This window comes from Sorex fumeus, unplaced genomic scaffold (genome assembly GCF_029834395.1).
Source record: "Sorex fumeus unplaced genomic scaffold, SorFum_2.1 ptg000044l, whole genome shotgun sequence".
NCBI lineage: Eukaryota > Metazoa > Chordata > Mammalia > Eulipotyphla > Soricidae > Sorex > Sorex fumeus.
In genome coordinates, this window is record NW_026606101.1 from 4,608,901 (window position 1) to 4,635,892 (window position 26,992).

Genomic DNA, 26,992 nt, shown 5'->3' on the forward strand with positions numbered 1-26,992 from the left:
TTTTCTCCAGGTGCTACTCCCGTTGCCTCCTTGGCCGATCCAAGGAGCTGAGACTTTTCATTTTAATTAGCAAATTCCTATTGCTGCCGCTAGAAATGAGCCTCTGACTTCTGTTCTCATTTCCTTTCCGCCTCAGTCAGCAGAGATGGTGAAAGAGGCCGTGGAAAGGTGACTTGGGGGCTGTTGTCAGAGGCCTTTTCTGTGCTGGTGGGGTGTTGAGAAAATGTTGGAAAGCCGAGGTTGCAGGGAGCCACATTGTATACACATGGAGATGACTTTATGGCTTTTGGACATGGTGACTCAGGTAAGCTCCTCTTTGTGCCATGGGGAAGATGCAGTGTTCTGTGGGCACACCCCATCCTAAGTTCCTAGGACCTCCTGGATGAATATGTCATATTATGTGCATAAAAAAACTTATCAGGGGATGCAAAGTTTGAGCAAAACCACTGTATATGGAGTGAAATCGAAGATGGCATTAGTCTTATGCCTATTTTATAAAGCTGTGGACTCTCAGAGCTAGAAAGAACACTCACAGTCAGCCTTCAGTCCCAGGTGCACTGGAAAGAGTTACCAGATACCTTTCCTGAAGTACTAGAACCATCCTACCACACACACTCCTACCAGAGTGCTCAGCAGGAAGGAGAAGTTGATCATGTGGCTCCGTTTCCAAAGTCTTCTCTGGGAGCCTGGAAGATGACTCAGTAGCTAAGGTCCCTGTCTTATAAGCAAGAGGATGGGAGTTGGTCTCCAGCAAGCATGGATGCAAGCACTGAGACTAAAGGAGCACAACCCCTGGTGAGTGCCCCAGCCAGTGCAGAGTTTCACAACCAAATGTGCAATAACCACAACTAAGACTTGCATGTGCTCCAGTCATGGGAACCTCAATGACAGAAGGAGTGGTGGTTGCGGGGGGGAGGTAGTGGGGTGGGCTCAGAAGGTAGCTCAAAACTCTGGAACACAAGCCTGGCACGTATGGTGCCCCAAGTTTCATCTCTGGCAGGCACAGTCCCCTATTTATCACCCAGATGTGGCCCAAGCACCACGGGACTTGAGGAATACTCTATCACTAGCCCAAGCACTGACCATCTGGTTGGTCAAGCATCGCTAGAAGTGACCCCTTAGCCCCATGTGCACTTGAAGAACAGCAGTGGAATTGGATAGTGAAAAACTTAATGATATAAGGCCCACTGAAACCTGCCCCCATTCCCTGGGAAGCAAACTAATCCATACAGTCAACATATGTTCCCATCCATGAAATGTGAATTAAAAACAAAAAATCCTCTCTTGATTGACATCTACTATAAACAGTATCTTTTTTGAAAACCAGCCTTGCCATCTCTTTTACGAGTTTTCTTGGTTGTTAAACTCAGAAATCATGACCCAGATGTAGACTTTTAACATGGGTGACCCTCTGACTTAGTCTAAGACAGGTCCAGGTTGTTCTTGCCAGGGTTTAGCATTGGTCCCACGGGCATTTCATTTTGGTTGACAACATGCTAGATCACTCTCTGAATGATTCTGTTATCACAGTTTATCACCAACTCTGTGTCATTACCTTTCACATGAGGTAGGCATATGCATGCCCGATCACACACACACACACACACACACACACACACACACAATAATACAATTATATCACACATGATTGTGTTATTTGTAGTATTTATGTTTTGGTTTTGTTTAGGGGGGTCACTCAGCAATGCTCAAGCATGTACATGAATTTCTGGTTGTGCTCAGGGAGGCCATAAGCAGTGCTGGGGATTGGGTTAGGGTCTGCCATGTGCAAAGTACATGACTTAACTCTGTACTATCTCCCTTGCCCTATTCTTTATCATTTAAAGGAACTTTCATTAAGTTACACTGGTTTATATCATTCTATAAGTCCCAGGTGTACATCATTATGTGTTGACATCAGTTTATTCTATATTATGTCCCCCCAGAAGTAGAATTTCCACCCCCCACTGTACAATCGATCCCCTTCACTGGGACCACACACCCACTTCCAATCCTCTCTCTCTGTGGTAACCAACACCGATGTTTTCCGAGCCACTGAATTTTCTTTTTCTTCATCCTTGAGACACCCCCACCCCACCCATGTCAGCACATGTGGTGGGTGTTTGGCAATTGGTTTTGAATTAGTAAATGAATATGAGAATAAACTCTCCAAATCTCCTCAGCCCTCTCACACCCTCTCTTAGTCTCTCTTGCTTGCTTCCGCAATGCTCCAACACACTTACATGCACTGAGGTGTACATTTTTAGTTTGGCCAGGGGCCAAGAGATCTGAGCTGTATTTCTATTCCACAACGCAACTTGGCCCGAGAAATTGACAAAAAGCATCATCTCATTAGAGGCTATTTGAATAGGAATTATAGGTTTGTTCTCAGAGTGTGGACTTGAGAGCACTTCATAAGACAATTACTGCTAAATATCTGAAGAGAAACGCCCTCATTGGTTTCTAAAAGCCCATCTCAGGTCAAACCAACCTAAATTCCTCTCAATACAATTATAATTTCAATAAAAATGAGACAAACAACAAGCTTCCAAGAACATCAGGACCTCGAAGGGACGATAAACAGCACAGTTGGGGGACTGAGCGACAGATGGGGGAGGGAGGAACATTCTGGAAAGGAAGCATAAAGCACAGGACGCTCACATTCACCCATGCATGGATCAAGAAAGATCAGCTACTTCCCTATAGAAGAGACACAACTGTTCCCTCTCCGCCTTTCTGCCTTTTCCAGTTCCAGTGAGGACTACGTGCAAGGTGGGGCTCAAGACCAATTCCTCTGCCACTTTCTCCTTTTCCTGTCTGGTGCCTTCTCACTTCCTCCCACCCCCCAGGGTACATTCTGTAGGAATCTTGCAAGAAACACAACTGTGATGGTGCCTGACAGGGGAAGCGGGGCTGAGTCTCCAGGGGTGCCACCACTGGCATGGTGCTTTATGCAAGCAGTCCCCACAAAGCTCCAGTAGTCACAACCTTTTAGTTGCCCTTCCAAGCACAAATATTCTACTGGACAGAATGCCTTAAGCTTTCATAGCCCTGTTTCCAGAGCATTGAAATGTGCATTCTTGTGTATTCTCTCTCTCTCTCTCTCCCCCCAACACAATTCTTTCCCCGCCCCACCTCCTCATCTCTCACATTCTCCCACAGACTTTTAGAATCTTGAAGCCAAGAATCCAGTAACTCTTGAATCCATTTCCCCATCTTTACAAAGTTAGCGGAAGATTAAATCATCAAAAGAATGTCAACATTTTATATTCCACAAATAAGTACAATCTTTCTATGTCTGTCCCTCTCTTTCTGACTCATTTCACTTAGCATGATACTCTCCATGTAGAACCACCTATATGCAAATTTCATGACTGTGTGGTGTAAATGTATCAAAGTTTCTTTAACCAGTCATCTGTTCTAGGGCACTCGGATTTTTTTTTGCAGATTCTGGCTATTATAAACAGTGCAGCAATGAACATACAAGTGCAGATGTTATTTTGACTGTCCTTTTTTGCCTCTCTGGCATATATTCCCAGAAGTGGTATTGCTGGGTCAAATGGGAGCTCAATTTTTAATTTTTTTGAGGATCATTCTGTGGAATCTAAAGTAACAGAATGGGAGACTAACACCCAAGAACAGTTGAGATAAGTACCAGGAGGTTTGCTCCATGGCTTGGAAGCTGGCAGCGCATGCTGGGGTAGATAGAGAAGGGTAGATAGAGAAGGGAACACAAAGTAAAGGGAACAGCACTCTCGGGATGGGAGATGCATGCTGAAAGTGGACTATAGACTGAACATGATAGTCTATACCACTATTGCAATCCACAACACCCTAAAGGAAAGAGAGAGCAAAAGGGAATGCCCTGCCACAGAGGCAGGGTGGAGGGGGAATAGGGTGGGGGATTGGGAGGGTTACTGGGATCATTGGTGGTTGAGAATGGGCACTGGTGGAGGGATGAGTACTTGATCATTGTATAACTGAAACCCAAGAAAAAAAGTTTGTAAGTCTACAACTGTACCCCATGGTGTTTCACTAATAAAAATTAAATTTCTTTTTTTTAAAAAAAAAAAGTTAACGTTTCAAGTGAAGAGAGCACAGGAATTAAAGTTCTTGCCTTGCAAATAGCCTAACCTATTTTGATCTCTGCCACTACATATGGTCTCCCAAAGAATTCCAGGGATACCCCTGGAGTGACCCAAGCATCATTGGGGGGGGGGGGGGGGGGAATCACTCCTGGTGCCACAGATTCCAAACAGCCCATATCTTAGGTCCTTTGCATTGAACCTCTGACCTCATTGGCCATGAACTGCTTCATGGCCATGATCCCAGAGACTCAGAAACAAATCTCAAAACCCAGCTGCTTTTGGCAGAAATGCATCTGGTACCTGCAGTAGGTTACTGGTGCTGGGCCAATCCATGGGTGAAAGGGTGTTGCCCCTCCACCTGCTTCCCCTGGCAGCTCGGTGGCTTCCATCCTCCAGAGGCCACTGGACAGTCAGGTTTGGGCCCACAGTAACGAGACATTTTGGGTCTCATGGGATGGGGGTGGAGCCAGTCCTGTCCTCCCCACCCCAACAAGACCCTAAGTCATCACCCACAAATGGCTTCTCTGCCTCCTGATCAAGCTGCTAAATGGCCATGATCCCAGAGACTCAGAAACAAATCTCAAAACCCAGCAGTTTTTGGCAGAAATGTGTCCAGACCCCGCAGCAAGTTACTGTAGCTGGGCCACCCCAGGGGGGAAAGGGTGCTGTCCCTCCACCTGCTTCCCCCGGCAGCTCGGTGGCCGCCATCCTCCAGAGGCCATTGAACAGTCAGGTTTGGGCCCACAGTAACGAGACATGTTGGGTCTCACGGGATGGGGGTAGAGCCAGTCCTGTCCTCCCCACCCCAACAAGACCCCAAGTCATTGCCCACGAATGGCCTCTCTGCCTCCTGATCAAACTGTTAGATGGCCATGATCCCAGAGACTCAGAAACAAATCTCAAAACCCAGTGGCTTTTGGCAGAAATGTGTCTGGACTCCTCAGTAGGTTACTGTCACCTGGCCATCCCAGGGGGGAAAGGTTGCTGTCCCTCCGCCTGCTCTCCCTTGATGGCTCAGTGGCCGCCATCCTCTAGAGGACATTGGAAGTCAGGCTTGGGCCCGCAGTGACAAGACATGTTGGGCCTCACGGGATGGGGGTGAAGCTGGTCCTGTCCTCACCACCCCAACGAGAACCCAAGTCATCGCCCACAAACAGCCTTTCTGGCTCCTGATCAAGCTGCTTAAGCCATGGTCCCAGAGACTCAAGAGCAAATCTCAGAACCCAGCAGGTTTTGAAGAAATCCCTCCAGATTTAGGTGTTAAAATATTGGAATTTCAAAATCGTGCAGTCACTACTGCAGCCATGCAACATCATATGTTATTCATAACCAGCAATAGAAAATAAATTGTCTACTGTTGCCTTTTCAACAGATCTGAGTGTTGGGGTAAAATCTCAAATAATAATGGTGGGTCTGGTGTCAAAATATTGAATGTGATCAAAGTAGAGAGAGAGTAATGTGGAAATCATCTGCCCCACAAATAGGGGGAGGGTGTGGGATGGAGGTATACTGGGGTTGTTGGGGGTGGAGAATGGGCACTGGTGAAGGTACAGGTGTTTCATTGTATGACTGAGACTTAGACCCGAAAGCTTTGTAACTGCTCTCATTGTGATTCAGTAAGGTAAAGGTAAAGGTAAAGGTAAAGGCCCTCCTGTTGTTCATCGATTTGCTCGAGCGGGCCCAGTAACGTCTCCATTGGAGACTTTGTTGTTACTGTGTTTGGCATATCGAATACGTCACAGGGAGCTTGCCAGGCTCTGCTGTGTGGGCGAGATACTCTCGATAGCTTGCCGGGCTCTCCGAGAGGGGCGGAGGAATCGAACTCGGGTCAGCCATGTCAGCTGCGTGCAAGGCAAATGCCCTACCGCTGTGCTATCGCTCCAGCCCTTGTGATTCAATAAATAAAATTATAAAAAATGAATGAGACCAGTTGTAGTTACTGGTTTTGGCCTATCGAATACACAACGGATAGCTTGCCAGGCTCTTTCGTGCGGGCGGAATACTCTTGGTAGCTTGCCAGTCTTTCTGAGAGAGATAGAGGCTTTTGGGGCGACCTCTAATCGCCCTCGTAGGTGTTACCATCTTTGAACTCTATCAACTATGGTACCACAATTCCGGAAGATGGGTATTTAGTGTCTTATGATGTGTCGCGCAACTGCAAAGTGGCCGCGCGGGTCCGGAAAGCATCCTGGAGTGTGGCAGCGGCTGGGTAGTGGAGGTAGTGTCCGTAGTGTATGCCAGTGGGGTATTTATCTGGTCCCGGTAGGGGTAGGGTGGGTCTTCTGTTCGCAATCTGATCCCTGATCCCTGGGTGGTTGGTGGAAGCAGACAGGGCAGGGTAGGGTGGGGCTCCTGATTAGAATACCTTTGTCACCTGTGGTTGGTGGGAGCAAGCAGAGAAACTCTGTCCCTTGGTCCGCCGAGCCTGGAGTCCAAGGTCTCAGAGAGTTCCGCTTATCTTGTTCTGTGGATCTTCAGTCGTGCGTGAGTCTTGGCCGGAGCTGCCACGCGGGTCCGGAAAGCGTCCTGGAGTGTGGCGGCGGCTGGGTAGTGGAGGTAGTGTCCGTAGTGTCTGCCAGTGGGGTATTTATCTGGTCCCGGTAGGAGTAGGGTGGGTCTTCTTCTAGCACGCGACAGGGACAAATGGAGACGTTACTGGCGCCCGCTCGAGCAAATCGACGACTAAGGGGAAGTTAAGTGATTAAGTGATTAAGTGATAAAAAATGAAAAAAAAATAAGGTAGAGTTCAAGCACAATTCAATCAGCTAATCAGTGGCTGAATAAATAGCGTAAAAACTCCTACATAAAAAAAAAATTCCATTTCCACAGTGTAGGTCTCTTGTGAAATGGAGAGACAGAGAAAATTTCTTCTCTAGATGCCAAGCCTGTGCTATTCTGTGCCCAGCTAGTCACAAAAAGGATGTGAAAGACAATGGAATCAAGTCTCTGTCTTCTTATACCTACCTCTCCCCAGGAGAACACACCTGGATGTTAGCACTGTAGTACTGTTGTCCTATTGTTCATCAATTTGCTCCAGCGTGTACCAGTAATGTCTCCATTGTGAGACTTGTTACTGTTTTGGGCATATCGAATACACCATGGGTAGCTTGCCAGGTTCTGCTGTATAGGCGGGATACTCTCAGTAGCTTGCCAGGCTCTCTGAGAGGAATGGAGGATTCAAACCCAGGTCGGCCATGTGCAAGGCAAACTCCCTATCCGCTGTGCTGTAGTGAGAGTTAAATAGTCTTCTCTCAGCAGGCAGAAATGCCAATTCCAAAGGAAGAAGAGGGTGTGGGCAGAAGGGGGCTGCTGTGGAGATGAAGGGGTAGGGGGGCGGGGCACTCTTCTTCCCCCTATCTCATTGTCTTAGAACATACTAGGGCCTCCTTCCACTTCAATTCCAGCAGCACCACAAGCACCACCAGAAAAATAGATATTATAGAGAACACACTTTAAAGACAAAGAATCAGAACAATCCTTAGGAACCCCTCCTGCAGTCTACTGAGTTTAACCTGAAAAATACTCTGCTAAAATCACCAGCATGGTGAGGCAGTAGGGTAGCAATTTCTTTTCATAAAATTGCTATATCCCTAAGGTGAAGAATATCTTCCTCTTTCAGAACTCTGATTCATTCTTTAGATGGACTGATATTTAATTTTGCAATGGGTCTCACCACAGAAAATATAATTAGGTCTTTCTGATAGTATCCTTCTCCTCCATCTTCCTCCTAATAAGTGGTGTGGATACTGGGGGGAGGGAAGGAGGGATGGAGGAAGAGAAGATGGGAGGGAGAGAGGGAGGGAGGGAGGGAGGGAGGGAGGGAGGGAGGGAAGAAGGGAGGGAGGGAGGGAGGGGGAGGGAGAGAGAGAGAGAGAGAGAGAGAGAGAGAGAGAGAGAGAGAGAGAGATCATCTGATTCCTACAACCCCCTCTCTTTGTTCAAGGTCACAGGGCTCTGTGGCCCAGAAATGCATCTATCATCATTGACATTAATATTGCAGGTCTAAGAAAAGCGCTCCGGATGTCCACCTAGTTTCAGGCAGTTCTGTGGCAATGAAACTCAAGGAAATGGACCATAACCATATTTCTGAACCCAAAGCTTGAACCCTGACCTGAGATCCCAGGCTCATGCCTGAGGAAGCCCAAATTCTGGCCCCAATGAATCCTTTATTCTGATAAAAGACTGGTATCTCCTCCTCCCCAGCCATTCACAAATGTATTGCCTCAGCCAATGAATCACAATAAGAAAGATAAAGTACTGTCTGACTCAGCTATATTTCCTGGATATCCGAGCAAGAGCTGGGTCAAATAGGTACTAAATAAATGTGAATTGAATATGCGAAGGGAAAAATTAAATGAATCAGTTTAGTGTATGAGTAAATGGGTTCAAGTTGGAAATGGCTTCATCTAGCCTTCTAATAATAGCTTGATTTTTCAAAGACATAAGGCCAGGAAGATGGGTCTGTTTTCCAGATCTCCATTTCTATGACTATTGTAGGATGCTCCAAGCTCTCCTCCATGTAACATATCACTGTTCTTATCATGGGGCTAACTGTGGAGTGGGTAGTGTTTACTCTCCCTACCCAAACTCAATGGCAGGCAATTAGAAAAAAAAAAGTGAGGTTCATGTTTATTGATATTCTCTGCTGAGTTCATTGTGTCTCTGCTATTCCAGGGAGGACCCCCAGAACCCCCAAAGTAGGTATAAAACTAAGGAGATGGATCTGGGAAAACCAGATTTGTGCCCCCAGCTTGGCCACCATCCAACTTGGTAGCAGTCACTGTGATGCCCATGATAAAGAGGTGACATCAATTCCAGCTACACCTTGTGTTACCTATTAGATGTTTTTCAATGCCGCTGCATGGGTTCCTCCCCAGAAACACTAATGCAGAACTTCTGGCTATGGGATCAAGAGTCTGGGCTTTTATATGCGTTCACTGAATGAATACAGACCATACAAATATTCTCGGGGCTCAGACTCAGGGGTCAGCTAACTATAATTTGCAGGTCAATGCAGCCCATGCTTATTTTTGTAAAGAGATTAGTACTAGAACACGGTCACAGCTGTTGACGATATGACACACATATTGTCTGTGTGTCAGAGTTGGGTAGTTGCAACAGAGACCACATTGTCTACAGAGCCTGAAATATTTACTATCTGGCCCTTTACAGGAAAAGTTCCCATGCTTCTGTGATGTTAGATGCCTCCTTCTAGCAGGGAGGCAACCAGAGAAGTCTGCTGATACTACGCCTGTATTTTCAGAACAGACGAGTAATTTATTCCCAGATGCAAGATCAATGGGAGAATCCTAGGCTCCAGGAACCCCGAGATTGGCTTAAATGGGTAGTGTCTGGTTATGCAGAATGGCACTGCCAGGTGGGAAGAAGAGGGTAACTGCAAGATTCTAAGGTAAGCTAGAGGTTCAGCCAAACCCAAGCAACTAGGCCTATTACTTTGAATCCTGGTTTTGTGGATGCAAGAGGTGAGTTTGTCTCTTTGATTTTAATGCTATTCCCTCGGACAAGAGGTATAGCACTTACCTTGCATATGACAGGCCCTTGTTCAATCCCTGGTCCTGCATCGGGTCTCCAGAGCAATTCCAGGCATTATGCCTAAGCACAGAATCAAGAGAAGCCTCAGAGAATCCAGTGTAACCCCAAAACAAAATACTTCCCTCTCCTTATCCCCCTTTCCCTCTCCCTCTCCTCTCCCCCTCCTCTCTCTCTGTCTCTGTCTATCTATCTTTCTCTCTTTCTCTCTCTTCTTTATCTCTCTCTCTTACACACACACACACACACACACACACACACACACACACACACCACCACCACCACCACCATTAAAGGTTCATCTGTTGATCTGATGATGGTGTGGGAGCAAAGAGAAGAAGGAAGGAGGCAAACTCTTAAAAATGTAAGTTCTCCAAAGCCAAAGCATAAACACAGGTAGAGAAACTAAACCTGGAGGGTAGAGGGATGGGGTGGGGTGAGAACACAGAGGATGTCCACAGGAAAAGCAGCTGTCTGGCGCAGGTGGCACTAGGCTGTCAATTACCCTCAGGGCCTGCAGTCAGTCTACCACTGGACCCATGTTCAGAATTTGACAGGTCCCTGCAGAGGTTGGCTTATGACCAGACTCCCCAGGCCAGCTGGGGTCGAGCTTCTGATCAAGCAGGCATGAGCTGGGGCTATGCCAGTCGTCAGATCCTTGATGGAAGTGTCTATGACAGGCCTGAATTCTGCTTGTCCTTCTCTGCCTACCCAGGCAGGCCACACCATCCCCCACCTTCTAATGTTAGGAAACAAACCTCAATTTAGGTAGATTTGCTTGACTTAAAAATGACTTGGAATGCATATCCATATACACATATGCATCGATCAATGTAATGTGTTCATCTGGCAAATGGAAGGAGACCTTGGGGAAGTTCCAGATTAAACATATTCACTAGGAGTCAAACATAAAGAGCTCTGTCTGGAACTAGCTGCTAGGGCCACACAGTTTGGGAAACGTGCTCTTCTGCAAATGGAAGACAGCAGGCCAGTTAGCTTGGAGAGCAGAATGGGGCTCTGCAATTGGCCTTCTGACATGAGCAATGGTCAGAAGTTGATTTATTGATATGCACCAATGACAAGTCAAGATAGGAGTTAGGAATGGGACCTCAGTATTTGGGACAAGCATATTTTGGGTTTTCCTTTCCTCAGCTTCCCCAAATCAGAGGTAGGTATAGCACCAAGTCCCCACAGGCCCTGATACCCACTGGGATCCCTAGTATCAACCTGATGTCAGTGGGCCCCACTGGTGGCTCATGTGAGGTGGGGAAGAGAGAGATGGTCACTATCTCCGAATCCACCTCGGCCGCCAGGACTCAGGGTTACTGGGTTCTTGACTTGCCTTGCAGAAAAGAATTTCCGGAGTAGGCAAGCAGTGAAGTAAAAACAGATTTTATTTGGAGGGTTTTAGGAAGGGTAAGGAGGAAGAGAAAGTGAGAGAGAGAGAGAGTAACACATCAAAAGAGAACCCGGACTTCTCCGAAGCTGGAGAGAGCGCCCCTACACACACCCCAGCATTAGATATGGAAGCATGAAAGTACACAGCTCAAGGTGGAGATGCGGGTAACACATGTGCTCGGACACCACATGTGCTCGGCCACGTGGGCACAAGCAACACATGGGCTTGGGCAACATATGCACGCACTTCCTTTGTTCAAGGTGGCTTTTATAGGGTTTTCCCAAGCTGCCCCCATGGATTTCTAGCTAGATAAAAGTCTGTTGCTGGGGTGTTGCTAAATGGGTAGAGTTGGGAGTGGTCTTTGTTGAAACTCCTTTTCTTAACCTTTGCTCCTGTTGGATCTTCTCTCTCAGAGGGTGGGATCAAACCTTCTCTGGGTTTGCTGCTGGTCAGGTGAAAGTCTTACCAGACTTTAGTTCCTGTTTTCTGAGAAGTTGAGTTTTTGCAATTTCAAGGGCTACTGATATTATTTCCCAGGAAATTCATTGTCATTGCTTGAGGGAGGGGGCTTCCCAATCTACCTGCCTGCCTTCATCAGGCTGTGCTCCTCAGGCCACAGACACTGGGGAGGGGCTTTGGACAAGGACAGCTGTCTGTCATATAGAACCTCAACAGCCAGATAGGAACTAATTCTCATAACAATGGTCCTTGGCAGTCTCACTGTTCATTTGCAAAGTACTTCCAGGAACCCCAACCCAAAAGAATCAGAGCACCGGATTCCTTGTCTAAGAGTCTATTCCAGCAGAAATGTAAGCCGTGCATTCCCACCCTGTCCTGTCCCCCCTAACATGGGCCACCAACGTATACTATTTGACACTGTCTGATGTCCTTAAGACTGGGGGAGAAATGCAAGCAGGCCCACTGCGGGCCTTCAGGCCAGAGTGAGTGACAAGCAGGGACTTAGTCTGTGAGCCTGAGTCTGTGAGCATGGTCTCAGGCGAGGAGTGGAACAGGATAGCCGCCTGTCTCAGCATTTCAAAGATAATCTCCAGGCCTTTCCAGCACAAAGCATTTACAGCAGCTATCTTTCTCCCATTTAGTTCTCAGCGGGTGGCACTGAGGCGGCTTTTCTCTTCCTAGCTGAGCCAATGAGTCTCAACAGGGAGTGCTATTTTCATAAATTTGTATTTTGGGACCACCCACAGCTTCAGCCCTACTTTTGACATAGCAGTATTGCCTCTGGGGTCCCTCTCAGGGGCGAGGCTTACAGGCCTGCTGCAGGCTCTTCTAGGAGACAGGCCAAGTGAGCAGGGTCCTTGGCCAGATCTTGTGGTCCTTAGGACCTGGGAGTCTCTCTGGTCCTGTCGGTACTCCTGGGCCTGCATAGGGAAGTTTCCTAGAGGAATTAAAGCTCTGTCCCTACTAGCAACTTGAGTAGGACACTTAAGCATGTGTGAGGATCTTGATGGGGCTGCTGTTGCACAGTGTCACATGTGGGAGAGATAGGAAAGAGATGTGTGAGATGAATCTCCCCCCCCACCCCCACCCCCGGGATCACCTGGTCCAACCCACATCGTGCCACAGTCAGAGAGACAGAGGGACAGACAGCAGACACTCGGGGCCAGACGTCTGAGCTCCAAGCTAGGTTAGGCTCAGCAAGGTGCTTGACCTTCACCTGGCCTCAACTCTTGAATCTAAAAGTGAAAACATACAAGCAGAGTGCTTCGAATGGTGCCCAGCTCGTCACGAGCACCCAGCAATGCAATACCCTTCAGAGGAACTCAGGTGTGCAGGACAAGAAAGAGAAAGAATTCAGGCAACAGTTCTGCTCACATGGGAACCACTCCATGCTCAAGAGGCCAGGAAAGGGAAGAATCTCTGACCCCCACCCCTCTAAGGGAAGTTGTGAAATTCTAGCAATGACAAAGATATATTGCTGAGACCCACAAATGGATTCCAAAAAGAGAATATTCAGGCTAGGTGTGCAAGTACCCCTACATCTCTCAGAGCTCTCTCATGAAGGTGCCAAGGATAATCTCAAGTCCTTGCTGGCTGGGCAGATGAAACTCAGAGCTGCTTGGTGGGGCTGAAGCTGGTGAGGCTGTCTGCCTGCGGCGGGTGCAAAGCTACTGAAGGAGCAAATGCCAAGTGATGGGGATGTAAATATCTCCTTGCGATCTTCCTTTAAATTCGTTTGGATACACACCCAGGAGTGGGTTTGCTGGATCATCCGGTAGTTCTATTTTTAATTTTTGGAAGAACTTCCATACTGTTTTCCATAGCAGCTGCACTATTTTATATTCCAACCAATATGGTCCAATTTTTTCACTTTTTTGCCAAGACTTTTGGGGTGTCTTTGATGAAAGACGTCCTAAAGCAATGAGACTGTATCTGGTCCTGGTTTTGATGCACATTTCCTTAAGAATTAATGATGTGAGGTACCTTTTGTTGACTATTTATCTTCTTTAGAGAAATGTCAGCTCCTGTACTAGCTCATTTTCAATTGGTGGGAAGGTTTCTTTGATTTGTTTGTTTTGTTTTACATTATTGAGTTTCATATATGTTTTGGATATAAGACTGAATACCATAAAATTCCAAGAAAAAACATAGATATGAGTCTAGGTAATGATTTCTCAAATCTGACACCCAAAATTAAGGCAAAAGGGGCTGGAGAGATAGAACAGTGGGTAGGGCGTTTGCCTTGCACGCGGCCGACCCGGGTTTGATTCCCAGCATCCCCTATGGTCCCCTGAGCACTGCCAGGAGTAACTCCTGAGTGCAGAGCCAGAAGTAACCCCTGTGCATCACCAGGTGTGACTCAAAAAGAAAAAAAAAATTAAGGCAAAGAAGGCAAAATCTGACAAGTGTGATTAAGTAAAACACTAGACAGCAAGGAAATTATCAAGAGTCAAAGGACATCTCCCAAGTGGGAGAAAATATTTCTAAACTATAGATCTGAAATGAAGTTAATACCCAAAATGAAGTTAATTTCTAGTTTGGGTTCATCTCTCCAAGATAAAACGTAGCTTCATCTACATTGTCCAGTGACCAAACTCTGACAGAGTGAATCAAACTAGTAAAAGCAGAAACATAGCCCTTTCTTTAATTAAAATGCAAAATAAAAAAGGAACAAAAGCTAAAGCTTAGGCTGTTGTTTTCTTGTTTCCTTAAACACTGGGCCCTCCAAGCACCAGGAAATGCTTTATCTCCTCCAGGGCCTAATGTTTCTAAAAGTTGTCTAATCTGATTTGACTTTCAGACTGGCAACTCTGAAACTCAATAAACCATTGCCTGTGCCCCATTTAATACTAAATTAGCATGAGATTTCACTCCCTTCTAAAAGTAGGGTCTGTCCCCATTTGTCAGTATAAAGAAGTCACCCATGCACCCCTTAAAGATTTAAGGGGGTGGGCTGGAGCGATAGTACAGCAGGTAGGGCTTTTGCCTTGCACGCGGTCAACCCAGGTTTGATTCCCAGCATCCCATATGGTCCTCCGAGCACTGCTAGGAGTAATTCCTGAGTGCAAAACCAGGAGTAACCCCTGCGCATCACCGGGTGTAACCCAAAAAGCACACACACACACACACACACACACACAAATTTAAGGGGGTAAAAATCTTTAGAGGAGAAAATGCAGGCAGACGGGAAGTAATGATCTTTTGGGGTTGTTTTGAGCTCTTTGAAAATTGAGAAACTGAGGCCCCACCCAAGCAAGGGTGCATGTCTCAGAAGGAGACACTGCTAGAGATCAGGATAAGAACATGAAAGGACCATCAACAGTGCAGGCTTTCTCTGAGGCAATTCCCAGATCACCTTCTATGTATGCAGAGGCCAAGGTATGTATGCAAGGCATGTATGCAAGGTATGTATGCAAGGTATGTATGCAAGGTATGTATGCAAGGTATGTATGCATGGTATGTATGCACCTTCTATGTATGCAAGGCCAAGACCTTTTGGAGGAATTGTACATAACTTTCCCCAAAAGTTGTTGAGGTTTGTTTGGCTTGCTTACTTTTTCAAGCTTGTGTTCTCTTTTGATATTCTGTGTGTGTGTGTGTGTGTGTGTGTGTGTGTGTGTGTATCTCCTCTCTCAACTCTCTCCTCTCTTTCTCTGTCTCTTTCTCCTCTCTCAACTCTCTCCTCTCTTTCTCTCTCCTCCCCATCTCTCTAAATTTATTTCATTCAAAACTCTTCACACACACATACACACACACACACACACACACACACACAGTCAGTCACAGAGGATAGCTACTGTCTGACCCACTTATATGAGGTCTCTGAAATACACAAATCAACAGAAGCAGAGAGTAGAATGGTGGGTTCCAGAGGCTGAGAAAAGGAGAAATGCAGTTTCAGTATACCAGAGGAGTAAATTCTACAGATCAGCTGCTTAGCAGTATACAAATAGTTAACAGTATGGTTCTTATAAACTTCAGTTTTTAAGAGGGTAGGTTTTGAATTAACGGGGGAGGACAAGGTATCTACATAGATGTTTCTCCCCAAAAGATGGAAAAATGGCCAATATGTACATGAAATGATGCTCAACATCATTAACCACCAAGGAAACACACATAAAAACCACAATGTCTTTACACTCACTAAAATGACAAAAACAAAAAGAATAGATAGTAACAGTCTTGGCAAAGATGTGGAAAAACTGGAACCCTCATACATTCTGGCTATAATGCAGCATGATGAACTTACTTTGTACGGCTGTAAGGAAGTTCTCCCAAGGATTGAACACAGAGGAACAAGATAAAATAGCACAGCAATTCCAACCCTAGACAAGAGAAATAAAAATATACATTCATACAAAACTTGCACACAGATGTCCATGGCAACATTATTTATAATGGACAAAAAAAAAATAACAAACATGGTCCAAATGTCTGACTGCTAAAGAATGAATAAATAAAATGCAGTACACTCATAAAACAATATTTCTCAGCAGGAAGAAGGAACAAAGTCTGATAACGCTAAGGTATGAGTGAATGTTTCAAACATGATACTAAGTGAAAGAAGCCGTGCAAAAGACACTACATTACAGGATTCCATTTATATAAAATATCCAGATTCAGCAAATCTAGACTGACAGAGAGTAGATTAGTGGTTGCCTGGGGCTAGGGGATTATGGAGAAAAGAGGGAGGTGATTGCTGAAGTGTCTGGGGTATCTTCTTGGCATGCAAAAAAAATGTTCTTAAAGTGATTGTGACATTAGTTCCCCCACTCCATGGATGTGGCACTAAAAATCATTGAATCGTATGCCTGAAATTGGTAAATTATATGGAATGTGAATTATATCTCAATAAAGCTGTTTTTTTTTTAAAGAATCAATAGATAGAGGAGCTTGTTAAAAATCTGGACTCTGGGCATCAATGCTTATTTCCCAGAAATCTGCATTTTTCAATAAGCTCCCCAGCAGGTTCCAACAGGCTTTGAAAGCCACTGCCCAAGGGAATAGGGGAACTTGGTTATTTTCATTTTTGTGGCTGCAGTTTGGCCCTAGGGGATGAGATTTTCTCTTTGTTTTATTTTACAGAAGTCGCTTCAGATTCCATTTAAGGATCCTGTTTATGAAACTTGCCTTCAGCCTGGCAGAAGTTATTAAGGTGCTAACAGAGGGGTTTTATGATTTTAATTAGAAACAGGCAAAAATGTCCGTGTAAAACTTTTAACTTGTTCGTCACAGCGCCTATTCACCCAAATGGAAGCCAAGAGAGATGGGAAGGACCTCTAGAAGGGTAAGGCACTATCATTTGTTAAGCACCCACCACAAGCCCACAGTTTCAATATATATATGGGCACATTCAACCTTGCTAGGGAAATACCATCATTTTGTCTTTGGTTCAAATAGTGTCTAATCCAAAGCCACCGAGTTAGTGACTGTTTCAGGGATATTTTGCTGCATAAAACCCTACCCTGAAAGCTGATGGCACGAAATAAGCTCATGTACTCTGGTACTCTGTGTGTAAGGAATCAGATTGTCTATACTCCTCTGTGAACAAGGTTTGGACAGGCAAGACTCAAACACTGAGGATGACTGACTAATGGATGGTGTCACCTGGAGGCGTGGCTCATGAGTCCAGTTGACATTGGTTGTCTGTAGGGATCTCAACTGGGACAAATGAACAAAATAACTGCCCTGTGTCCTAAGCTTCCTTATTGCACAGCATCCTCCATATTCTTACCTGAGGACTCCAAGCACAGAATGTGTGTGCCTGGGTTTACTGCCTCTTGTGACTTGCCTTGGAAGCCACATGCCATTACTTCTGTCCTATCCTATCACTAAGATGAACCCATCAAGAAGATGGAACAAAGACCCCATTTCTCAGTGGGAAGGTCATCAGAGAACTTGCAGGTCTGCTGTAAAAGGTACACACTCACTTCAATGGGCTTATGGAACTGACTTTTTCATAAGAAAAGCAATCAATTCTGAGTTTTACTGTGAATAGGACTGGACAGTGGTTCATCAGACCTGGAATAAAGACCCTTCTGACTGACTGGTGCTCTTGAAGAGAGGAACAAGGAATTATTAGGGACTCTGTGCCTCAACTTCAAAGACTCAGGAAGCACCCCAGAGATCCTGACTCTTGCTTTTCTTTCCTGTGACAAACTGGGGGAGCTTGAGTTCCTCACCCCTACCTCCTTCACCAACTGTCATCTCCAGAGCAGAGTCCAAGCTACTGAATGTTTATATCAGGACACAAAAATAGGAAGGTGGTATCTTGTGTCAGGGAGAGGACTAATTACAAAGAAGCAGACAAAATCTACCTTCTTAATTCTAATAGTTAGAGGGCCTGGGTTAGAGACCATAACGATCCCAGTAAGGCTGAGCAACAAATTCTTCAAGAGAATTCATGAAGTGTAACTCTTTGGTCCTAGTCCCAACTACCAAACGCTTTTCCTTGTCCAGAAGTAAAGGAGAGCATAGCCACCTCTCAGTTATAGGCTGATGTTCCCAAGCTTATAAGAAAGTGGTGCATGGACCCAAATGGCAAATTCAAATTCGTGATGACAGGTGCAATGGCTAAACCAGCCACGGTATTATCAATAAAGAGTCTACACGGGAAGCCATTTCCACAGCAGATGGTGGCCATGTGTGTGGGACTCAGTGCAAATAGAGCCTGTTATGTGCTCAGGATATGTGACAAGCTGGCTGGAGAGGGTCTCATTGTCTGTCACCAACGATACGCCAGTCTCAAAAGAAGACCTGCTCCCCGACAGCCTAGGCAGCAAGCTCCAGAGTGGGGACACGTTCCAGGGCTCCTATTTGCCAGGGTTGGATCTGATCCCAGCTCCCCTCTCCCCCGAGTTTTCTTTAGACATGGCAGGGCCACCCATTGGACTATACTTCTGTGTTTTCCCACTGCTGGCCTGAATGGTGTTGCCTATTTAGCACAGCCTCACAGACGGGGCAGAGCAAGCCTGAACTCCACAAGTCACCTTTCCATAGGAAGCCTGTACTTTTCTCTGGAAGAAACTGGGTAGAGTTGATGAAAGAATTAACTCTTTCCACTGGCTAACAGGTGGTACTCAAGAAGCTGCAACTGTCAAGTCTATGGCTAAATGAGCAACAGAACCACAAACTCAGAAAAAGCTGGATCCTCACTGCCACAGTGGCCCTGAAGGAAATGAGTTCCTTCAACATGAGTCAGGAATCTCAAGGGCCCCCCACCACCTCTCCCTACCCCCAAATACACCCACACACTTCCATGTGACAACCTTTTTGATGTTTACACATAATCTGCAGTGTTCTTCCTCAGCCTAACAAAACAAATTGATCAAGAGTCAATACAGGTCCTAATTACAGGCTCTGCACTAGGAGATTGATGGTGGGAAATGAAGAAGGAAGAACAGGCACTTGATGGGCGCCTGTAATGAGGTGTCACTGGTGCCCACTGTAAGTCGTTTATAAACACGGTCTCACATCTGCAGCTGTCAGCATCCCCGCCAGAGCTTAATGAGCTGCTCCTTCCTGCCCCAGGGTTAAAGGCAGAAACTGATCATGTTTTTTGCTGCAGGAGGCACTGCCTGGTGGTTGGTGGGTTACATCTACAAGTGTCCCCCTTCACTCTGGAAATGCATGCATTTGCCAGTGCTCCTACAGGGCAGATACACATTGACTTTAGCATTGAGGCCTATGGCTTGCGGGGAGTACTACTACTAATTCCCTTCTGGGTCCTCTTCCCATCACTTGGGTGCATAGAGCAGAAGAGAGGCAGCCAGGCCTGAAGTTTGGGTCCTGGAATAAAGCATGAAAAAGAGAGACTCAGCATCCAAATACTCTGGTCAAAATCCTGGCTTAACTACTCACAAGCCAGGCAACGTCTCAAAGTCTTAGTCTCCTCTTCTGTATATTGAGGCAGTGCGATTGGGAGCAGTAACAGATCAAAGATAGCCATTGCACTGCACAGAGTGGTGGGAACTCTGTCTCCCAAAAGGGCCTTATCTAGCTGGATCTGATACACATTTATGAACTTGAAGTGACCTTGCATGGGAATCTTCCGTTGTCCTAACATAAGAGTCTTCCTTGATCAATAATATAGAGTGAGACTTATGTGAACCATGTTTAAACCAATGGGTCCATTCCATCCTTCTAGGATGCAAAGAGAGATTCTTAATTAGCATAATCACAACGAATCTTCCTTTTCTAACACATAAAGTTTCCTAACATTTTTACTCTGTGAAACCACTTGGTGAATTTCCTTCGCAGCCTACTTTCTCTTGCCTGGCAGATAAGTACAATGGATACACAAGTTTTTCTTCTCTGCAGTATCTCTGTCTTGCCCTTCAAAGCACCCCTTTATGAGTAGTTCTTTTTCTGGTGGGCAGGAAAGTACCCCAAGGCCCTAAATGTTCCTGTCCTTGGAATCTATGACTATGTCAGGTTACCTGGCAGAAGAGAATTAAAAAGTTGCTGATGGAATTAAACTTGTTAATCTACTGAGTCTAAAGATAAATCGATTAGGCCGGATACTCCAAGTGGCCCTTGTGTCATCCCGAGCATCTTTAAAAGGGGAAGTGAGAGCCATAAAAGCAGCCTCTCCAAGACTCAGCCTGATGTTGCTAACCTGGAAGATGAGAGGCCTTTGGCCACGGAAAGGAAGTAGTCTCTAGAAGCTGGAAAAAAAAACTAGGAAATGTATTTTGCCCATTCCTCAAGCTTGCAGCAAGGAAGACAGCCCCCCAGCTACTGTGATGTTAGCTCAGTGAGATCAGCATTGCAGGAAGCTACACTGTGCTCTTGGAAGCCCAAATGCCAGCGATGACCTCTCACTCTATGACAAGAGATGAACAGAAGCATTCCACTCACTGGGGTTTGTGTGGAGGAAGCGAGCTCTGACAGAAAAAGCATTGCTCAGGTTCATTACTGGCAAACACTACACATTCAATGACTATTTTAGAATTACTAGGAATGCCATTTGCCTCTTCATTATAGAAATTTGTGCCTCCTCCCTTTCTTGGGCCATTCACACAATCCAGTTCTGGGTCACAGAACTGGAGACCACAGAAGAATAGTCCTTTATGTGACTCTTAAGAGGTGAAGGTGGGGAAGACCAGAACAATGGGATGATGCAAAGAACTCAGTTCTCTGCACAAGCACCCTGCACACATGCCAGAAGTTCTGTTCTGTTGGGAGTTTCACATCAACACCTACAGGGGTCTCTGACTCAACTGAGTGAAGGGTCTGTCTCACGAGGCTCCCAGGTTCACACTCTCTCAGGGAAAAAGACTTATTTGTCCATCTCCTCCTATGACCATGATCTCCTGACAGACACAGCACCAGTACAGTGCCCACAGAGTGAGTAGGTGTCAGCAGGTCCTGGTGGCATGAAAGAAGGGAGAGAGGACAAGTTACTTCTCTTCTGTTAGACAGTAGGGGCTCTCCATAGCAAGCAAAGCTTAGACACCCAAGTTGGGTATTTCCCATTACCAGTCTTCCCCATTGCCAGAGACCAGGGGAACATTTAGAATGCAAGATTTAAGGAGGCTCTTGCTCAGAGGAGCCGAGCACTGACCATCTCCTGAAAGAGGCACAGTGCCCTCTGGGCACTTCTGTCAGATAGTGTTTCAAAAGCAAAAAAGATTGGAGTTGAAGCAAGTCTCATTAAACTTCTCATTGATGAAGAAATTGATTGCTCCACATCACTGAAAGATGATGAATTTTAGCTGGTGTGCAAGCAAGAATGATGGTGGGTTATGTATGCTGTGATAATAAATCCTTCCTGAAACCTCAGAGGCTTAACAGGGGTTAACACAACCACAGTCTCTTCCTCACACAGCCCATCTGCTCAGAGACTCAGGGAGACCCAGTCTTGTAGCTGCACAATCTGAATCATAAAAGCCCTTAGTTACTCCTCAGAAAGGAAAGAAGAGACAGACCACTCACCCCTGATTTCCTATGTTCTGGTCCTAAATAATAACACTTATTTCTCCTCAAAGTCTTTTATCCAGAAGTGACTGCTTGTCTAAACACATATTTACCTACTATGTGCAGGTCTGTTTATTCATCCACTTATGGTGAGGGATATCTTATTTCCAGAACCCAGAATAAGTGAGTGCTCAAGGACACACAACCTGCAGTTGGAATTTAGGCAGCATGTCTCCTAGTCCCCGTTCCCAACCACTGCCTTCTCAACGATGTAAAATGTTTTAGGAGATAAAGTTTAAATAGCTGAACAATGCAATGTATCACTAGGCTCCTGAATGTCTAGACAAGAGACACCGAAACAGAAGAAAGCTAAACCCTTAACCCAAGACTGAAGGACTTTCTGAGAGGTAGGGAAAATTGCAACTTAAAGATAGTGCCACTTAGCCTGTGTCCTTCCCCGAGTGGGCAGAAATATTCACTGTGCCTAACCCCAGCCCTGTCTCATGAGAATTGGAGCTGTTTAGGCTCTTCTCTTTGGGAAGATTTTAAAAGAAACATCCGTCCATCCTTAGGAATTGCTGTGAACCAGATCGAGCATCTTTTTTAAAATTTTTATTAGTGAAACACCATGAGATACAGTTGTAGACTTACAAATTTTTGTGCTTGGGTTTCAGTTATACAATGATCCAGTACCCATCCCTCCACCAGTGCCCATTCTCCATCATTTACATTTTTTAAAAATTTTTGTTAGTGAAACACCATGAGGTAGAGTTGTAGATTTATAAATTTTTGTGCTTGGGTTTCAGTTGTACAATGATAAAACACTCATCCCTCCACCAGTGCCCATTTTCTACCACCACGGGTCCCAGTGTCCCTCCTACCCCCCATTCCCCCATCCCCCCTGCCTCTGTGGCAGGGTATTCCCTTTTGTTCTCTCTCTCCTTTTGGGTGTTGTGGTTTGCAAAAGAAACATTGAGTGGCAATCATGTTTGGTCTATAGTCTACTTTCAGCATGCTTCTCCCATCCTGGGAGGATCCTCCCAACACCCTTTATTTGGTGCCCCTTTCTCTCTCTGAGCTGCCTTTCCCCCTAGCATGTGTGGCTGGCCTTCAAGCCATGGAGCAAAACTCCTAGTACTAATCAGATCAAGCATCTTTTATGCTCAGAAAGTCACAGATGTGGGCAGAAGGAAGGAAAAGGAACAGGAGACTGGGCGTGTTAGGGACCAGATCCAGCATACAGTATTGAGGAAGGGGGAAAGTTATTGTAGACAGGAAAGATCAGAAAGGACTTCGGGGTGGGGGTGGGGGTGGAGGGAGCACAGGCAGCAGCAGTGGCCCCATCTGACCAAACTTCCCACTGGAAAGCCCCAGAATGAAGGCCTTGCTCAGCAGGCATCTGGAGCATGGCCGCAAAACTTCTTTCCCAGGTGATCCTGGGCCCAAAGATTAAAGCACTAGCCAAGGTGAGGACTTTGGGATGCACATTCAGGGGCTCTCCAGCTCTGAGAGCTGCACAGGGACAGATCTCCAATCTGATTCCCTCCCGTACCTGTGGTTTCTCTGTTGATGTGCTGATGTCAGCTCTTGAATAATCACACTTCCCCATGGCTTATGCTGTTTTCTTCCCCATACAATAAATGTACATTCTTGCCAAGAAACCGAGTTTTCCATTTATACTGTTTGGCACACATTTCTTTTTGTTGTTTCTTTTGTTTTGTTTTAGGGCCACACCTGGCTATACCTAGGACTAACTCCTGGTTCTGCACTTGGAGATCACTCCTGGGGAACCATATGGCATGTCGGAGATCAAACTCAGGTTGTCTGCATGCAAGGCAAATGCCCTACTCACTATACTATCTCTCTGACCCTTGGAACTCGTTTCTTAAAATACCTTGAGGACAGCTCTATGAACCATGAAACCATCCCAAGCTGGATTATGCCAGAAACCAATGGGCTTCATTCCTAGCATAGCTTCTAACCTCTTCTCACTCACCAACCCTGAGAAATACAACCACAGTGCATGCCTCAAGTGACACCCTCACATTAAGGACTTGGTCCATGTAAAATTAATTTTTGATCATTGTATGTTCAGAAACCTTATCCCATTGCCATTTTTTTTTGCATCCCCCAGATACACTCTCTTGAGCTGATACAGGTCCATTGCCCACAGTTTAAGGTTTTTAAAAATTGAATCACCATGAGATACACAGTTGAAAAGTTGTTCATGATTGGGTTTCTGTCATACAATATTCCATCACCTGTCCCTTTACCAGTGTGCATTTCCCACTACTAATGACCCCAGTTTCCCTCCCACCTTCTTCCCCCAGAAGACCTTTTCTTCTTTTCTCCTCTTCTCTTCCCTTTCCTTCCCTTCCCCTGTCCTCCTACCCTTTCTCTTTCCTTTTGGGCATTATGGTTTACAATACAGGTACTGAAAGTTTATCATGCTTGTCCCTTTACCTACTCTCAGTGCTTAGTTTAAAAAATTTTAATCCCTTCAGACAATCTCACTGAATGAGGCTGCTCTCACCAGATGCCCAACAGGCAGGAATCTCTTGCCTCTGGTCACCCCTAAAGAAGCCATGTAGACTCAACTTGAAATAAATGCAACTCAGCTGTGGATTAGACTGTGGACTCAGGGACAGGGGAGGGATGGTCCTGCCCCACTTGGAAGCCCAGGGTCCAGGTCTTGGTGGAAACCATGCAAGCATTTCCTCCAACCTCTCTCCAGAGTTTCCCCAAGAGAACAGTGACCACTCAGTCAAATCATCTCCAAACCTACAGCCTTTCTGCTTTAGCTTGTTTTCACCCAAAGATGACCACCCCCATATGCATTTGGCCACCCCTAGCTACTCCCAAATGAAGCATCCAGCTGAGCATCTTGGGGTTCCACTGATTCCTTCTCACATTTTTCACCGGACGTTCTTGTAGCAATTCCAGAGCTCTTTGCCAGTTATATCTGGAGATGCACCTTGTTCTCCCTCCCCGTACACACTGGGGCCTCTGGGGGTCTCCTGCCCGAATCTCCTCACAATTCTGACTCAGCCTCCCCACCTGACTGCTTCTAGTATTTCCATTCCTACCCCACTTGTGGCAGTGCCAGGCCTTAGCTCCAGCATGGTCTGGGACTCTTGTCCTTGTTGTCCTTCAACCATCTTCATCTTCCTTGGTTGATGATGCTGGAAGCATGATGGAGCAGAAGGAGCTCCAGGGATGGAGTCAGACACATCTAGAAAGGTTTTCAGGCTCTGACACTTGCCACCTGCACAACTTCAGTCTATTCTCTGAGTCTCAGTTTCCCATTCCATGAATTGTGTATCACTGGGAGATATACAATTACAAAGTTGTTCATGATTGTATTTCAGTTATACAATATTCCAACACCAGTCCCTTTACCAGTGTACATTTCCTAGTGTACAGTCCCTTTACCAGTGTACAATGTCCCCAGCTTCCTTCCTGCTATTGTCCCCCCCAGGCTGCCTCCCTCTCTCTCTCTCCCTCTCCCTCTCTCTGCATTATGTTTTGCAATACAGATACTGAAAAGCTACCATGTACATACTTTGACCTGCTTTCAGCACTTCGAAATGATCACTCTGGACAAGAACCAACTATCATTGTCACGGAGGTCCCTTCTTATCCTAACTGCACCCCTGTTCCCCACTCATAAACACACACACTAATTCTCACACTTACTCTGAGGCAGCAGTAAGCAGAGTCATGTGGGAAGAAAGTGAGGGTAAAATCCTGTAAGTAGGCAGCAGGGAACTGAGCCCAGGGCTCTAGTAGCCTTCTTGTGACCCCGCCCACACTACAGGCTCTGCCAGAACCTTCTCTGCAGCTTGTGAGAGACCCAAAGCCAAAGACCCAGTTAGGCTGTGCTCTACTCCTGGCCCATAGAGACTGCATGAAGGGGCATTGTTGGAAGCTGCTACATTTTGGAGCAAATTTCTATAAAGCAATAGTACAACCAGCAAACTGGACTGAGTAGACCTTTGTGGTTGGTATTGATGAGGTACTGGGACCATCATGGGAATTCATTTACATAGTTGTTCTACACTAGGCCACAAGGCAAGGCAAAACAGAAATGGGCGTGAAGAACATTCCTCCACACGCACCCTGTGCAGGCAACGCCCCCTGCTGGCCATCGCCTGTAATCCATGCCAGGATGCGAAGGCGGCAGCTCCCAACCAGCTTCCTAACAGAGGGCTGAGCTATTGAGTGAGTTTCTCTGTCCTCTGGGTAAGATACCCAAAAGTGGACTCGCTGGGTCATGTGGTAGCTCAATTTTAAGTTTACAGAGAACGCTCCATATTGTTTTCCATTGGGTTGAAGCAGACAGTGTTCCCACCAACAGTGGAGAAGGAAAGAAAAAGGGGGGTCGGGCGGATGGGGGGTGTGACTGAGGTGGAGGAGTGGTAAAGGCAGATGAACTAGGGGGCAAGGGTGAGGGGATGCAGGTACATCCGTGGTGTTACGGAACAAAAACACTGAATATGCAAACCACACAGTCAACAACACTTAAATCATGAGACCCAAACTTTAGAAACCAAACATGATAAGGTTCCTGAAAAGATGAAAAGATGGCAGGCTGGGGGTGAGGGTGTAGGAGGGGGAACCTGCGAACACTGGTAGAGGGAAGTTGACACTGGTGGCAGGATTTGTGCCGGAATATTGTTCGCTTAAAACCCAACTATGAGGGGCTGGAGTGATAGCACAGCGGGTAGGGCGTTTGTTTGCCTTGCAGGTTGCTGACCCGGGTTCAATTCCCAGAATCCCATATGGTCCCCTGAGCATCGCCAGAAGGAATCCTGGAGTTCATGAACCAGAAGTAGCCCCTGAGCATCGCTGGGTGTGATCCCCCAAAGCAAAAAAAAAAAAACCCAAAAAAACCCTCAACTATGAATAACTTTGTAAATCATGTGCTTTCAACATTTTTTTAAAGAAAGAAACAGAAGGCAGGAGTGACAGTACAGTGAATAGGGCACTTGCCTTGCATGCAGCTGACCTGGGCTTGATTCCTAGCACCCTGTATGGTCCCAAACCTGCTAGGAGTGATCGCTGAGTACAGAGTCAGGAGTAAACCCTCTGAGCACCACTGGATATGACCCATCTGCAAGTAAAAGAATGAGGAAAGAGAAGGAAGGAAGGAAGGAAGGAAAGAAGGAAGGAAGGAAGGAAGGAAGGAAGGAAAAAAGGGAGGGCTGGAGGGAGGGAGGGAGGAAGGAAGAAAGGAAGGAAGGAAGGAAGGAAAAAAGGGAGGGCTGGAGGGTGGGAGGGAGGGAGGGAGGGAGGAAGGAAGGAAGGAAGGAAGAAAGGAGGGTGAGAGGGAGTGAGGGAGGGAGGGCGGGAGGGAGGTGGAGAGGGTAGGTGCCCAGGTTTGCACAGAGAATGCTGAAAATAGAAGCTCGGGTTCTCTGGCTTCAAAATCCTCCCCCTTAACAGCTGCAGCAGAATCCTCATTCTGTTGCCATGGGAGGGGCTTCCTACAGCTCATGAGAGAGCCAGCAAGGGTCCACCCCAGACCCATTTACCACATCTCTGGCTGAGATTGTGGGTGGAGCAGAGAGTCAGGAAATCT